The 14,665-nt window shown below is 41.9% G+C and overlaps 1 pseudogene; it reads right to left on the reverse strand.

Annotated features, from left to right (window-relative positions):
* Positions 1-1,465: 1,465 nt before the first annotated feature.
* On the reverse strand, positions 1,466-2,073 carry LOC116895573 (annotated as a pseudogene).
* Between the last annotated feature and the right edge of the window lie 12,592 nt (positions 2,074-14,665).

Consider the following 14,665-nt stretch of genomic DNA (forward strand, 5'->3'; position numbering starts at 1 on the left):
TGTACATCTGGGCCTTTTCAATTTCTGAATATTATGAATAGAGAAGCAATGAACATGGATAAGCAAGTGTCTCTATAGTGAGACACAGAGTCCTGTGGGTTTATTCCTAAGAGTGGTATAGCTGGGTCTTGAGGTGTATCTGTTCCCAGCTTCTGGAGGTTTTACACGTTTGCACACATACCAGCCATGGATGAGTGTTCCCCTTATTCTATGTATTCACCAGCACGAGCTGTCATTTGCTTTATTGTTCTTGGCCATTCTAACTGGTGTAAAATAAACATCAAAGTAATTTTGATTTGTGCTTCCCTGAAAGTTGAGAAAATAAAACATTTCATTAAGTGTTTCTTGACCATTTGTATTTCATCTTCTAAGAATTCTATGTTTAGATCTCTGCATCATTTTAAAATCGGGTTATTTGTTCTCTTGATATCTGGTTTGCTTTGGTTCTTTTTATATTTTAGTTGTTAACTCTCTAATGGATATATAATTCATAAAGATCTTTGCCCATTCTGTAGGCTGCCATTTTGTCCTCTTGACAGTATCCTTTGTCTTACAGAAGCGTTTCGGTTTCATGAGACTCCATTTATCAATTACTATTCTTGGTGTCTGTGTTTTGGTGCTCTGTTCAGAAAGTCCTTCCCCATGCCAATGAGCTAAAGATTATTTCTTACTTTCCCTTTTATTAAGTCCAGTGTATCTGGTTTTAAGTTGAGGTCTTTGATTCATTTGGAATTGAGTTTTGTTCAGGTCAGAAACGTGGATCCATTTGCATTCTTCTACGTGCAGACATCCAGTTTCGCCAGCGCTATTTGTTGAAGATGCTGTCCTTTTTCAGTTTATATTTCTGGCTTTGTCATAAAAAATCAGATTTCTGTAGGTGCAAAGGCTTGTGTCTGGGTCTTCAACTTAGTTTCATTGATCAACATGACCATTTTTATGACAATACTATGCTGTTTTTATTACTATAGCTCTGTAGTACATTTTCAAATTGGGGGTACTGATACTTCCGGCAGTTATTTTATTATTCAGGATTATTTTAGCTATCTGGGGGTTTTGTTTTGTTTGGGGTGTGTGTGTCTGTGTGTGTGTGTGTGTGTGTGTGTGTGTGTGTTTGTGTGTGTGTGCGTGTGTCTGTATCTGTCTGTCTGTGTTTCCATATGAAGTTTCAAATTGTCCTTCCGGTTTCTGTGAAGAATTGTGTTGTAACTTCCATAGGAATTCTGCCCTGATGTTTTTGAAATAGTAATAAACAATAAAATACAGCTCTGCTTCTTCCTACAAATGATCTTTACTCATGAACAAATTAGAGTCCTCTTCTGTAACGAAGTTGCATAAACCATTTTAATAAATTCCTTGGGTTTTCTCCAAGTAATAAAAATTAATATCAAACTAATGCAAGAATATCTGAGTGATTATTTTTTTTCTTTGCTTTATGGAAAATTTATTACAACTCTCCAGCCACGCATTACTTTTTCTTCTCAACGTCTTGCTCTGCAGCTTCTTTCGCCCTCTTTGCTCGGATGCCGAAGAGCTGGGCGTTGGCTCGGGCCATCCTCTTCTGTAATGGCTCTGGCCTTTTCCTTTTTGTACACATTCCGGATGGGCATCACAGGTCCTGTTAGCTGCGTGGCCAATTTAAGTTCTTCAGCAGAACTATCTCCCTTCTTCGGAGCAGAAGGCTTCCTGGGGAAAAGTGTGAGCTTGGAGCTGTACTCCTTCAGGCGCTGCACGTTGGCCTGTAGTGACTCAGTGGATTTGTTTCGCCTCCTTGGGTCCACAGAGATACCGATGGTGCGTGCCATTTTCTTGTGGATACCAGCCACCCTGAGTTCCTCCAGGCTGAAGCCCCTGCCAGCCCGGACCTTGGTGTGGTATCTAACTGTAGGGTACCTCATGATGGGCCTGATGGGACCGATCGCGGGGCGAGGGGAGATGCGGCATGCTTTCGCCTGCCTGCTGGGCCTTGAGTCTGCGGATCTTGCGTGCCGGCTGGTTGAACCAAGTGTCTGCTCGCTGCTGCCAGTCCTTGTAAAAGTGGGGCTTCAGGATCATGCCATTCCGGCTGGGCGCCATGGCTGCCTCCTGTACTCTGAGTGACTATCTTAAAGTTTCTAGAATATCTCATAAAAGTCAAGAGCAAGAAAGTGAGCTTATGGTGACTCTTTTGAAACACTCATGCCAACTGTAGGGCATGTACTACTGCTCAATTTTACTATGTCTCCACATACCTTTATACCCTTGCTTAAATGTTAAAGTTTTTCTTAATAAGCTCCAAATTTTGTTTAAGAATGAATAGTAAATTAGGTCTATGAACAAGTAGAGAGAGGAATTGGCCCCATAATAAAATTGCAGCCAAATGTATGCATAATGTATTGGTGTACTAGTTATTTTCTTAATTCTGTAGCAAAATATTTGCCAAAAATCAATTTATGGGTAAGAAGGGTTTAGTTCGTATTTTGTGAGCTGTCAACTAGGTAGTAGAAATTGAATCTAGGTCTTCTGGAAGAGAAGCCAGTGTTCTTAACTATTGGGTCATATATCCAGCCCCTTATGTCATATTTGAAGAGATACAGTCCATTATAGCATGGAAAGCATAGCAGGACCGTCATGTGCTGGGCACATTCTGTCTATAGTCAAGAAGCTGAGAGCAGAAGAGAAGTAGAACTGGGTTACAAAGTCACAAGGCCCATTCCCAGTGACCCACTTTCTGCAGAGGTTTCACCTCCATACCATTCCAAACCAGTACAAACTGGGCACCAAGAGCTCACACAGATGGATCTGTAGTGACCATTTCACATTCAAACCAGCATAGTTGGTATTGATGCTTTTGTGTAATTACTAATGCCACTTACCCTGGAGACCAAGTGGCTGGACTTGTCAAATGCTGGCTATGTCCTTCATTTTTCTCATATTGAAACTGAGCACAACATAAGAAGCTCATCTAGAATTGCAATGTGTTTGAGAAATATTCATTACATAGAGTTAGTGCTCAATACATGCTAGTACACGTTTGACAGAATACAAATACAGTAATCATCACACTGGAACTCTGCGGGCAGAATTATTTTTGCAATTGGCTAACAAGGTTTTCTGAATCTGGAAGACACTTTCCCCTTGTCCATTCTTCATTGTGATCCTTATGAGTGATGACTTATGATTATTAGCTTCTTGTTTGTAGAGATCTATATTTACACCTAGAATACTGCCTCTTTCAGAGTTCTGAATTATTTTGTAAACTCTGCCTATTTGCTTTCATTGTACCACAGTTAAGTATTTCTGGCTTGTTTGTACACATCACCAAGTATTTTTAGACCAGTTTAGCAAAATACTATGGAAGAGGCAACAAACTAAAGTAAGATGAGAGAATGATTTGCATTTAACTTCCAATAAGGCAAAAAACAAACAAACAAACAAAAAAAACCAAAAAACTCTCTGCTCATTAAAAGATGACTATCAACGTTGCTAAGAGGTGTTTGCTAAACTGATAAAATGAATATTGTCTCTTAAATGTCAAAGTGCCTCTATCTGATCTCAAAGTTGAGTTTGAGAAGTTAATCCTTCTGGTATTTGCTTATCACCCAAGCATAGCTTTTCCTCTACCCATACCCGCTGGCTTTTTGTTCAGCTTCAGCAAGTTTTGGCAGTCGCTCTATCAATGGTTTTGAATGAGAAATCCTGCCAGTGGCACTTTGACAACATTTTTCAGAGTTTGGGCAAGAGGTTGGAGTGGTCTAACATTTAAATAAAACGAAATTCAAAAGTAGAAGAATCATCATTGCTACAGTTTTGGTGTCATTGAAAGCTTCAAATAAGGAAATCTCTGCAATATATAGCTCATATGTGTGGGAGTATAGATGCTTTCATCTGCTTTCCCGTAGAAGGAGACACTGTACACACTCTCCAGAGGAGAGAAATAGAGGACTCCGACATCGTGAAATGTAATCTAACATAGCCCCAAATGCACTGTCATCATCTGCAGGCACGCGTATGTAAATGGAGGCATGTGTGTGTAAATGCAGTAACTCATGGTGCGTGCTTGTTCTTGCACAAAGCAGTAACAGTGAGAACTTCCGGGAAAGGAAGAGAGATTGCCTAGAATCACCAGGTCCCAAGCATGTGCCTCAGTAACGACAATAATCAATGTAAAGAGCTCCTCAGACCTCACCCTTGGCTCTCAGAATACATGATGCACCCTGGGAGCAGAGGGTTGAATGTCTCTTACCTCTTAAACAAGCATCCTCTGTACCTGAACTCCTGACTCTTGTATTAGCCTTTCCGGTTATTCCAGTTCAGAAAGGTCTTACTGTTTCCTTGGTCCCAACTCTTGTTGCGCTTGAAGTTAATTACATATTCCATCACAGCAGTGTCAGATTTTTGTATGTCTCCATATGCTTCCTGAGGGAAGGGACTTCAGTTAATGTTTCTTTATATGCTCCCTGGCCCATTATCTGGGGCAGACAGGAGCTTTATAACCACTGACTAAATTGGCACAGTTGCTTTGCCCAGGTTAATATTAAGCTTAGTTTGCATTCTCAGGCCATAAACCACCCAGTAATTAGAGGGCCATTTAGTAAGAGCAGCCCTGCTCGTAGAAGTAATGGAATAGAGCTTGTCTGCTGGCTAGAGGAAGTAGAAAAGACCTAATAAAAATCTGATAAATTATATCAAAACTAACCTAGAATCAGAGTTGGAAGTATATGCAAAAGCCCTTCGTGCACAGCCCCCTTGTTTAGCTAGCCGTAAACTTGTGTTGAAGTTTATTCTAGGTGACACTGAATTAGTGATAACAGTTGGGACCTCAGGCTGGGAACTTCAGCTATTAACCAAGCCTCTGATGGGTAAAGGGTTGAGTTTAGAAGCCAACTAGGCGGCAGTTCAACCCAGTGTTTGCTAAGTCCTCATAAGAAGAAACACTGGGGTTAAGATGCTTTCCTGACCTTTCAGCACTGAGTGAGCTGATTCCTGTGTTATTTCATTTAGTCTCCACAGTGCACAGCACGGAATTCAGTTCAACCTCCACCTGAGAAGCAGCATATGATAGTATGATACGTGTGTGTGTGTGTGTGTGTGTGTGTGTGTGTGTGTGTGTGTGTGTGCGTGTGTGTGTGCTGTTGTTTTTAGTCAGGTTTATGTGATATAAAGCTTGGCTAGGAAAGTCTGAGACCTACAACCAAGGTTATCAGGAATGACACATGAGGATTTGGGGCTCTGGGGCAAACTGTTGTTCATACATGGAATTTCTTCTTTAGCCAAACTTCAGGCCTGCTTTTTACCCAGTTTTTTTTTTTTAATCTAGAATAGCATCTACAAAAAACGTTTACAACACTGAAGACAGCATTCAAAATATCACTACTCTAAACTAGTTCTCCAAGCCTCAGGCTGGTAAGTGACAGAGCTGGATATCCAGACTGGAATGTTTGTTTTTGCAACACACATGAGCTACATAGTATGATCTCTATATGTAAAATTTTGTCATGTTCTTATGCTGCTGTGAGCCCTGCATGTAAGATACCATGCTGATATGTGAATGCAAATGAGAAAGGGTGAGCTGTTGGTCCATACTAGGAACCTCCCTTCCTTTTGGGTCTACCTCACATTCACAAAGACACATAGGATCTCTGGGATTGCCTCAAGCATCTGGGCTCACCTGTGGGCTGACCTCTGAAACGTTCCACAACCATTACAACTGCAAGGAGCAGCACATTGGTACTTTCTCCACATACGATTGGACAGCCTTTATGTTGTATTACACATCCCTTTCCTGCCTTGCCCCCGCCCCTCACTCTCTCACCTCCATGGCTAGAAGTTTGATTAGCCTGGTGAGAGGGCAAATCAGTTCATTTAGCTCTTGTCCTTTACTTGTGCTTCTGCTGTGTCTCTTTAGATCTCTTTTCTAAGAGAGAGAGAGAGAGAGAGAGAGAGAGAGAGAGAGAAGAGAGAGAGAGAGAGAGAGAGAGAGAGAGAGAGAGAGAGAGAGAGAGAGAGGGGGGAGGGAGAGAGAGAGAAACTGTTGCTGCCCTTGTATAGCAAGTGTAGAACAGTGTTTCTGCTGTTGGATAGCCCATGAGAATATGCCCAGAAATTACTAATCTACGACTTTTTAGAACACCGAGGGTTGTGGGTCTGTTGAGAGTTTTTATGTGTCCATGGTCTTGAATAGGTTAAGAAGTAGATTACACCTAACAGCTTCTCAGAATGAAAACCATTCCAACCTTGGGTCCAATAACCAAATGACATTAACTGCCCTATGAAAGCATTTCACACTGGAAAGTCATATCTGCACATTGTCCATGCTACAGATCTTTGCCTCCTAATGGGTAGATTGTTATTACTGAATACCTCACTTGCTTCTGCCTGCTGATCCCAAGTTCACCTAATGATAGCATACTATAGCCAATATGGCTGAATTTCAAAGATACTCAGAGTTTCAAAGATCCCCATCTGTATGATCCCTATGAACCATTTATATTGCCCCCTCCCATTCTCTACCGTAATTATTCCAAACATTTTTCTATGTCCCTCCAAACCAAACCCTTCCCAGAGAACTTAGCGGTTTTCAGACAGAAGTCCCCTCATTTCCCTGGGCTATTTGTTCTACTTTCCCGTCAAAGCTTCCTGTCTCCATCACTCTCCTTGTTTCATTCATTAAATTCTCAGAACAGGAATTCGTTCTTACTTCAGGCCAAGCCTTCATCTGTGGCCTCTCCACATGGAATCTTCACCCCAGATCCACTTCACACCCTTTAAAGGTGTTTTACTCTTGTCTGTCAGGAAAGAAGGAGGGACAGACAAAAGAAGGTGAAAACTCATTGCTGCTCTCTGGCCCCACTCCTCTCCACTCAGGTTTTCTCACTGCTGTGCTCCTGAACCTGCAGTCTCTCGTCTGTACTTGTAAACACATTGGTCATTCGTGTGCCCCACTGGATCCACCAAAGACCGTCAGGACCAATGAAAACTCCTTCCACAGGCTTTGTTGGTATGAGATGTCTGGTGTATCTCCTTTTAAAATGTTTTCTAAACTATAAGACACCACAACCTCCTCATTCTCTTTCTTTTTTTCTTCCATTTTTATTAAATTGGGTATTTCTTATTTACATTTCAAATGTTATTCCCTTTCCCAGTTTCCAGTCCATCAGCTCCCAACCCTCCCCTCTCCCTTCTGTATGGGTGCCCATCCATCCATCCATCCCCTGTTACCAGCCCTGCACCAAGGCAACAATCCCATTTTGGAGCACTGGGGACCAGCCCTGGCAGGACCAAATAGGTTATTTCATACTCCACCAATCCCAGTGGACAAATTTACAGCTTCCCCCTGATTTAATGTGTCCCTGATTGAAAGGATCTAGTTGGTTGACATTTTTTTGTTCTTATGGGGTCTCAAGCCCCTTCAGCTCTTTCAGTCCTCATTCTTTTTCTTTCTTTCTTTCTTTCTTTTTTCTTTTCTTTCTTTTCTTTCTTTCTTTCTTGTTTTGTTTTTCTTTTTTGGGCTTTTTTTTGTTTGTTTGTTTGTTTGTTTTTTCCTCCATCTTTATTAACTTGAGTATTTCTTATTTACATTTCAATTGTTAATACCTTTCCCGGTTTCCAGGCCAACATCCCCCTAACCCCTCCCCCTCCCCTTCTAGATGGGCTTCCCCTCCCCATCCTCCCCCCATTACCACCCTCCCCCAACAATCACGCTCACTGGGGGTTCAGTCTTGGCAGGACCAAGGGCTTCCCCTTCCACTGGTGCTCTTACTAGGTTATTCATTGCTACCTATGAGGTTGGAGCCCAGGGTCAGTCCATGTATAGTCTTTGGGTAGTGGCTTAGTCCCTGGAAGCTCTGGTTGGTTGGCATTGTTGTTCATGTGGGGTCTCAAGTCCCTTCAAGCTCTTTCACTCCTTTTTCTGAATCCTTCAACAGGGGTCCCGTTCTCAGTTCAGTGGTTTGCTGCTGGCATTTGCCTATGTATCTGCTGTATTCTGGGTGTGTCTCTCAGGAGAGATCTACATCCGGTTCCTGTCAGCCTGCACTTCTTTGCTTCATCCATCTTATCTAGTTTGGTGGCTGTATATGTATGGGCCACATGTGGGGCAGGCTCTGAATGGGCGTTCTTTCAGTCTCTATTCTAAACTTTGCCTCCCTATTCCCTGCCAAGGGTATTCTTGTTCCCTCCCCTTTTAAAGAAGGAATGAAGCATTCATATTTTGGTTGTCCTTCTTGAGTTTCATGTGTTTTGTGCATTTAGGGTAATTCAAGCATTTGGGCTAATAGCCACTTATCAATGAGTGCATACCATGTTTGTTTTTCTGTGATTGGGTTAGCTCACTCAGGATGATATTTTCCAGTTCCAACCATTTGCCTACAAATTTCATAAAGTCATTGTTTTTGATAGCTGAGTAGTATTCCACTGTGTAGATGTACCACATTTTCTGTATCCATTCCTCTGTTGAAGGGCATCTGGGTTCTTTCCAGCTTCTGGCTATTATAAATAAGGCTGCTATGAACATAGTGGAGCACGTGTCTTTTTTATATGTTGGGGCATCTTTTGGGTATATGCCCAAGAGAGTTATTCCTCAGGTAGTTCAATGTCCAATTTTCTGAGGAACCTCCAGACTGATTTCCAGAATGGTTGTACTAGTCTGCACTCCCACCAACAATGGAGGAGTGTTCCCCTTTCTCCACCTCCTCGCTAGCATCTGCTATCACCAGAGTTTTTGATCTTAGCCATTCTGACTGGTTGAGGTGAAATCTCAGGGTTGTTTTGATTTGCATTTCCCTTCAATTCCCAACACTTTCTGGGTTTGGAGCTTTGAGATTGTCTCCATTCTACTCACCTGTTAAGCATTAGATGGTGTTTAATTTCTTTTCCTCAAAGCCTTCCTTGATAGACTGAATGCCAACTTATTCTTCATGTGTTTTCCCCCCATCTTTCTGTCTTATTAAAAGACAAGTTTCAAGTTTTGGCTGAAATATCTTTTAAGTTTAAGCAAATTTCATATGGAGTAAAAGTAAAATGTCTCTTCCCAAATCGAATAAATAGAAATGTTTTCAGGTATGGTGACATCTTATTAATCTTACTAGTATCAAGGTAGTTTTACTGTGCATTGCATTATTTTTACTTTATTACATTTTTTTTAATCAATAAGCTTTGTGCCAATACAATGAAATCCTTGAGGGGGAATATAGCACCCAACAGGGTGTCTGGTTTTCTAATGAACACTCAGTAAAGAAACATTTGATATTATTGAATGAATGGATACTAAATTAAGGAGGTAGTTAGGAGTCCAAATTTAAATTAAGAAACATAATTTGGTCCAAGTTATGTACTTACTCAGTGAAGAAGCAGGAGTTGAAGCTGGTCTTTTGTTACTATGCTCATGTGTAATTTTTAAGCTCCTACTTTTTTTAAATAGAAAATCTTTACAATATATTCTAATCACAGTTTCCCCTCCCTACTCCCTCCCAGATCCTCCCCAACCTTTCCACCCATCCAATCCTAACCTTTTTCTCTTTTACTCTCTCTTTAGAAAACAAACAGGCAAATTTTATAAAATAAATTTTTAATTTAAAAAATTGACAAAAGTTCACAAGAAACACACAAAAACAATAAAAATACAAAACTGGTGACTAGTATACAAACGAAAGACCAATGAGATAAAAAGCGCTCGAACAAAGCTATATGAGATGAAAACCAAAAATCTAGATCGCCTTCCTTCTGTGTTGATGATCACCAGTAGAGGTGATGGTTTAGTTAGGAACCAGCTTGACGTCTCCACAGTCAATATGATATGGACATGTTTCCTTCAGTCCTAGGGCCTCACCATCAGATGTGGAAAGAAACCAATAAGCTCTTTTTTGAAAAACATTTATTATTTATGTGAAGGGAGGGCATGCCAGGACACATATGTGGAAATCAGAGGAAAGCTTGCAGGAGTCAGTTGTCTTGCCATGTGAATTCCAGGGATCAAATTCAAGTCATCAGGCTTTGTGGCAGGCCTCTATAGCTGCTGAGCCACATCAGTAGCCCTAAGTCTGTATATCTGTTTGTTACAGCAGCCTCATTGTCTCATGGCTAGTCACAGCTCTTCAAGTATTTTAGAAGTTTATGTTGAAACTGTTTTTCATAAAATTTTTTAGCATAATCTCTCTCTTAATGATGACAGTTTTAGAACATCTCCTCAAGCACATCTCAAGGACATAGGATGCATTTCAATGGTTCAATTCCCAGTGTGGTAATTATGCTCATCTTTGAAGTTTTTCCACATTATTCAACTTCTTTCCTTCAACTTTTATTTGGCAAACCCTATATGCTAACATCAGCAAAAAGTAGAACAAACTTCAAAGCTTCCAGATCTACCCAACGTGGTTAATGGATCAGTTTTCAATGCCAAAGGTCATTCTGGAGCAGAGGTAGGCAAAAGAGTTAATTCTGAAGAAAATCATGTGATGCCAAAGAGTGATGTTGGATGCAGTGTTTTGCCTCACAATTCACCTGAAGCTAGCTGTGCATTTCCGTAAGTCATGGAAACCGGCTATTGATTATTGTGTTGTTGATTTCCTTTCACTTTTGAACATGTATACTATTCTTTAGTTTCCTCAATGCTGGGGATGGAACCCAGTGCCTTATGCCTTATGCATGTTAGACAACTCTCTCTGTCTCTCTGTCTCTGTCTCTCTGTCTCTGTTTCTCTGTCTCTGTCTCTCTCTGTCTCTCTCTGTCTCTCTCTGTCTCTCTCTCTCTGTCTCTCTCTCTCTCTGTCTCTGTCTCTCTCTCTCTCTCTCTCACTCTCTCTCTCTGTCTCTCTCTCTGTGTGTGTGTATGTGTGTGTGTGTCTGTCTGTCTGTCTGCCTGCCTTCCCTGCCTCTACTCCCTTCTCAACTCCCCTCCCCAAGCCCTAAATAAACTGTTCTATTCTATACCGGTCATATGGCTGGTACCTCAGTGGGGGGAGTGATGCCTCATCATGGGCCCACTGAGGCACCCCTCCCACCCCACCAGAATGCATTCTACAGAACACATCAAGTGATCTTTTAAAAAAATGCAACATTGATGCCACAAGACCTGAATTAGAAACTTATCAGTTCACATTTCCCTTGACTGAGATTTACAAACACATTCCCACAGGGACTTTCCAGACTGTAAATCACTCACTAGACCTACCCATCCAAACACCTGCGATTTGTTAAGCTTTCTGCCCTAGATGTCATAGAGGGCCCCTGGTCCCAAGGGAGGGCTAGCCACTCTGACTGAGTTATCCGCGATCTTTATGACTGGCCTTCTCACTGACTCTTCATTCTAGGATGTTTTCCCTTAGGTAAGGTTTTTCTCTCTTTCCTGAGGTGGTTCCTTTTTCACTACTGAAAAATCCTAGGCCTGGATAATCTGTTCTCCTCGTTGCCACTCAGGTACTGGCCTGTGCTCAGCCGCCCAGTTCACCACATGATGACCTGGTGATTGGGCCTGGCAGTTTTCTAGCTACCACATTTGTCCTCAGAACACAGGAATGGGCAAATCGCTAGCTTCTACTTGCCCAGAGTGCCTTGTCTTTGACTATATTTCCAGGCTCCACACTGGGATGTCTCCTGGAAAACCTCCAATCTCTAAAACTAGTGACTGTCTTAAAGGCCCCCAAACTTATCCACATATACAATCAGGTCTGACCCCATTACTCAATAATAATGTCTCCAAGTGACCACCTAATTACACTTTTGGTCCTACCATTCTAAAAGATCTTTATAATTATCACCAGTGATCACCTAAATGCAGATATTTCTATGTACAGGCTTCACTCTAGCTTGTTCTCTACTTTCCACCCCAACTCCTGCCACTGCTGCCTCCTCAACTAGCCTTAGCTCTCTGCTTTGTCCCTCCCCCTCACTTGCTCACAGCTTCTCTCTCTCTCTCTCTCTCTCTCTCTCTCTCTCTCTCTCTCTCTCTCTCTCTCTCTCTCTCTCTCTCTCTCTCCTCCCTGCTTTTGACTTTTAACAGCACTCTCCAGATCTCATTTTGGACTCAACTAGCTCTGCCTCCCCACTTCCATACTCTTTTGCCCCACCATGTCGAGCTGCTGTCATGGAAGCTAGAGGTGGACAGAGTGCAGTTATGGGCACTCTCACTCTCCCAGGCACTCGTTCTCTCCCTGCTCTGCTCTTGAGGCTGCTTTGGCTTGCTTGCCCGCTCTCCACTGTCCAGCAAGGAACCACCAAACACTCACTTTCTCACCCCACCCCGCTACACTTCCACACTCTTGAGGTAGCCACCACCTACCTCAAAGCCCTCTTAGCTAAGGGCAATCACATGACTGCCATCTTTGGTTTGGGCAGTTCCCACCTTACTGCCTCCTCACCTTAGAACATCCTGACTTAGGGTCTCCAATTTCCACCCTGTTTTAATAAACAATGATTTTAATGTTAATGTAAAGATTTACAACAGTAAAAAAAATGTTAAAGATCATTATCTTTTTTTTTTTTTTTTTTTAATTTTTTTTTTTTATTAACTTGAGTATTTCTTATATACATTTCGAGTGTTATTCCCTTTCCCGGTTTCCGAGCAAACATCCCCCTTCCCCCTCCCCTTCCTTATGGGTGTTCCCCTCCCCACCCTCCCCCCATTGCTGCCCTCCCCCCAACAGTATAGTTCACTAGGGATTCAGTCTTAGCAGGACCCAGGGCTTCCCCTTCCACTGGTGCTCTTACTAGGATATTCATTGCTACCTATGAGGTCAGAGTCCAGGGTCAGTCCATGTATAGTCTTTAGGTAGTGGCTTAGTCCCTGGAAGCTCTGGTTGCTTAGCATTGTTGTACATATGGGGTCTCAAGCCCCTTCAAGCTCTTCCAGTTCTTTCTCTGATTCCTTCAACGGGGTCCTATTCTCAGTTCAGTGGTTTGCTGCTGGCATTCGCCTCTGTATTTGCTGTATTCTGGCTGTGTCTCTCAGGAGAGATCTACATCCTGCTCCTGTCGGTTTGCACTTCTTAGCTTCATCCATCTTGTCTAATTGGGTGGCTGTATATGTATGGGCCACATGTGGGGCAGGCTCTGAATGGTGTCCCTTCAGTCTCTGTTTTAATCTTTGCCTCTCTCTTCCCTGCCAAGGGTATTCTTGTTCCCCTTTTAAAGAAGGAGTGAAGCCTTCACATTTTGATCATCCGTCTTGAGTTTCATTTGTTCTAGGCATCTAGGGTAATTCAAGCATTTGGGCTAATAGCCACTTATCAATGAGTGCATACCATGTGTGTTTTTCTGTGATTGGGTTACCTCACTCAGGATGATATTTTCCAGTTCAACCATTTGCCTCTGAATTTCATAAACTCGTTGTTTTTGATAGCTGAGTAATATTCCATTGTGTAGATGTACCACATTTTCTGTATCCATTCCTCTGTTGAAGGGCATCTGGGTTCTTTCCAGCTTCTGGCTATTATAAATAAGGCTGGGATGAACATCGTGGAGAACGTGTCTTTTTTATATGTTGGGGCATCTTTTTGGGTATATGCCCAAGAGAGGTATAGCTGGATCCTCAGGCAGTTCAATGTCCAATTTTCTGAGGAACCTCCAGACTGATTTCCAGAATGGTTGTACCAGTCTGTAACCCCACCAACAATGGAGGAGTGTTCCTCTTTCTCTGCATCCTCGCCAGCATTTGCTGTCACCTGAGTTTTTGATCTTAGCCATTCTCATTGGTGTGAGGTGAAATCTCAGGGTTGTTTTGATTTGCATTTCCCTTATGACTAAAGATGTTGAACATTTCTTTAGGTGTTTCTCAGCCATTCGGCATTCCTCAGCTGTGAATTGTTTGTTTAGCTCTGAACCCCATTTTTTAATAGGGTTATTTGTCTCCCTGCGGTCTAACTTCTTGAGTTCTTTGTATATTTTGGATATAAGGCCTCTATCTGTTGTAGGATTGGTAAAGATTAAAGATCATTATCTTAAATATATGTGTATCCTTAGTTTTGCTACAGCTATTAAGTTACACTGTACTCTCTTCATTTACTAGCTACATTCTAGGACAAATAATTAAACACACATTGTTTAACTTTGATATGCTTAATAGATACTTTTAATCCTGGCAGACATCTGCTAAATATAATGCTAAATATTTAAGCTTATTATGACAGACAGAGAATCCCAAAGACTAGTATTGACACCCCACACACACACACACACAACAAGGTCTCCAAAAAGACATGGGTGCAGGGACAAGACTGGCTGAATTGTGTTATGATAACCAGTAGAAACACTGCTCCATTGCCTTGCTGCCAGGGCTTGGCCTAAACTGTGAACAGAGGATGCCCAGAGAGTTAAATGTCTCATATTGCCTAAGACAAGGTGAGTCATTTCTCCCACATTCCTACTGCACAGTAAATACCTTCTCGTCTTCTGGCCCTTATGGCCAGACTGACTCTGCCCAAGTTGTGATGGAGACCACAGGGACCTGGGAAAACTGTCTAGGTAGTAGACTATTGACCAACCTCTGCCATTTTAACTAATATATGACATCTAGATTATAATTTATTCTTCCTGGATTTCTGACTACATTGACAGCTAAACTAATTGCAGCTTGACAACTAGAAAACAGACCTCTAGCTCCTTACCCCAAGGTGATCCACCACTGTATTAGCTCATTAGTCAATGTGTTAACTAGTTAAGGCTACCAGATCTCTTATCAAGATGACAGACAGGTT

Source organism: Rattus rattus, chromosome 3 (assembly GCF_011064425.1).
Source record: "Rattus rattus isolate New Zealand chromosome 3, Rrattus_CSIRO_v1, whole genome shotgun sequence".
Taxonomy (NCBI): Eukaryota; Metazoa; Chordata; class Mammalia; order Rodentia; family Muridae; genus Rattus; species Rattus rattus.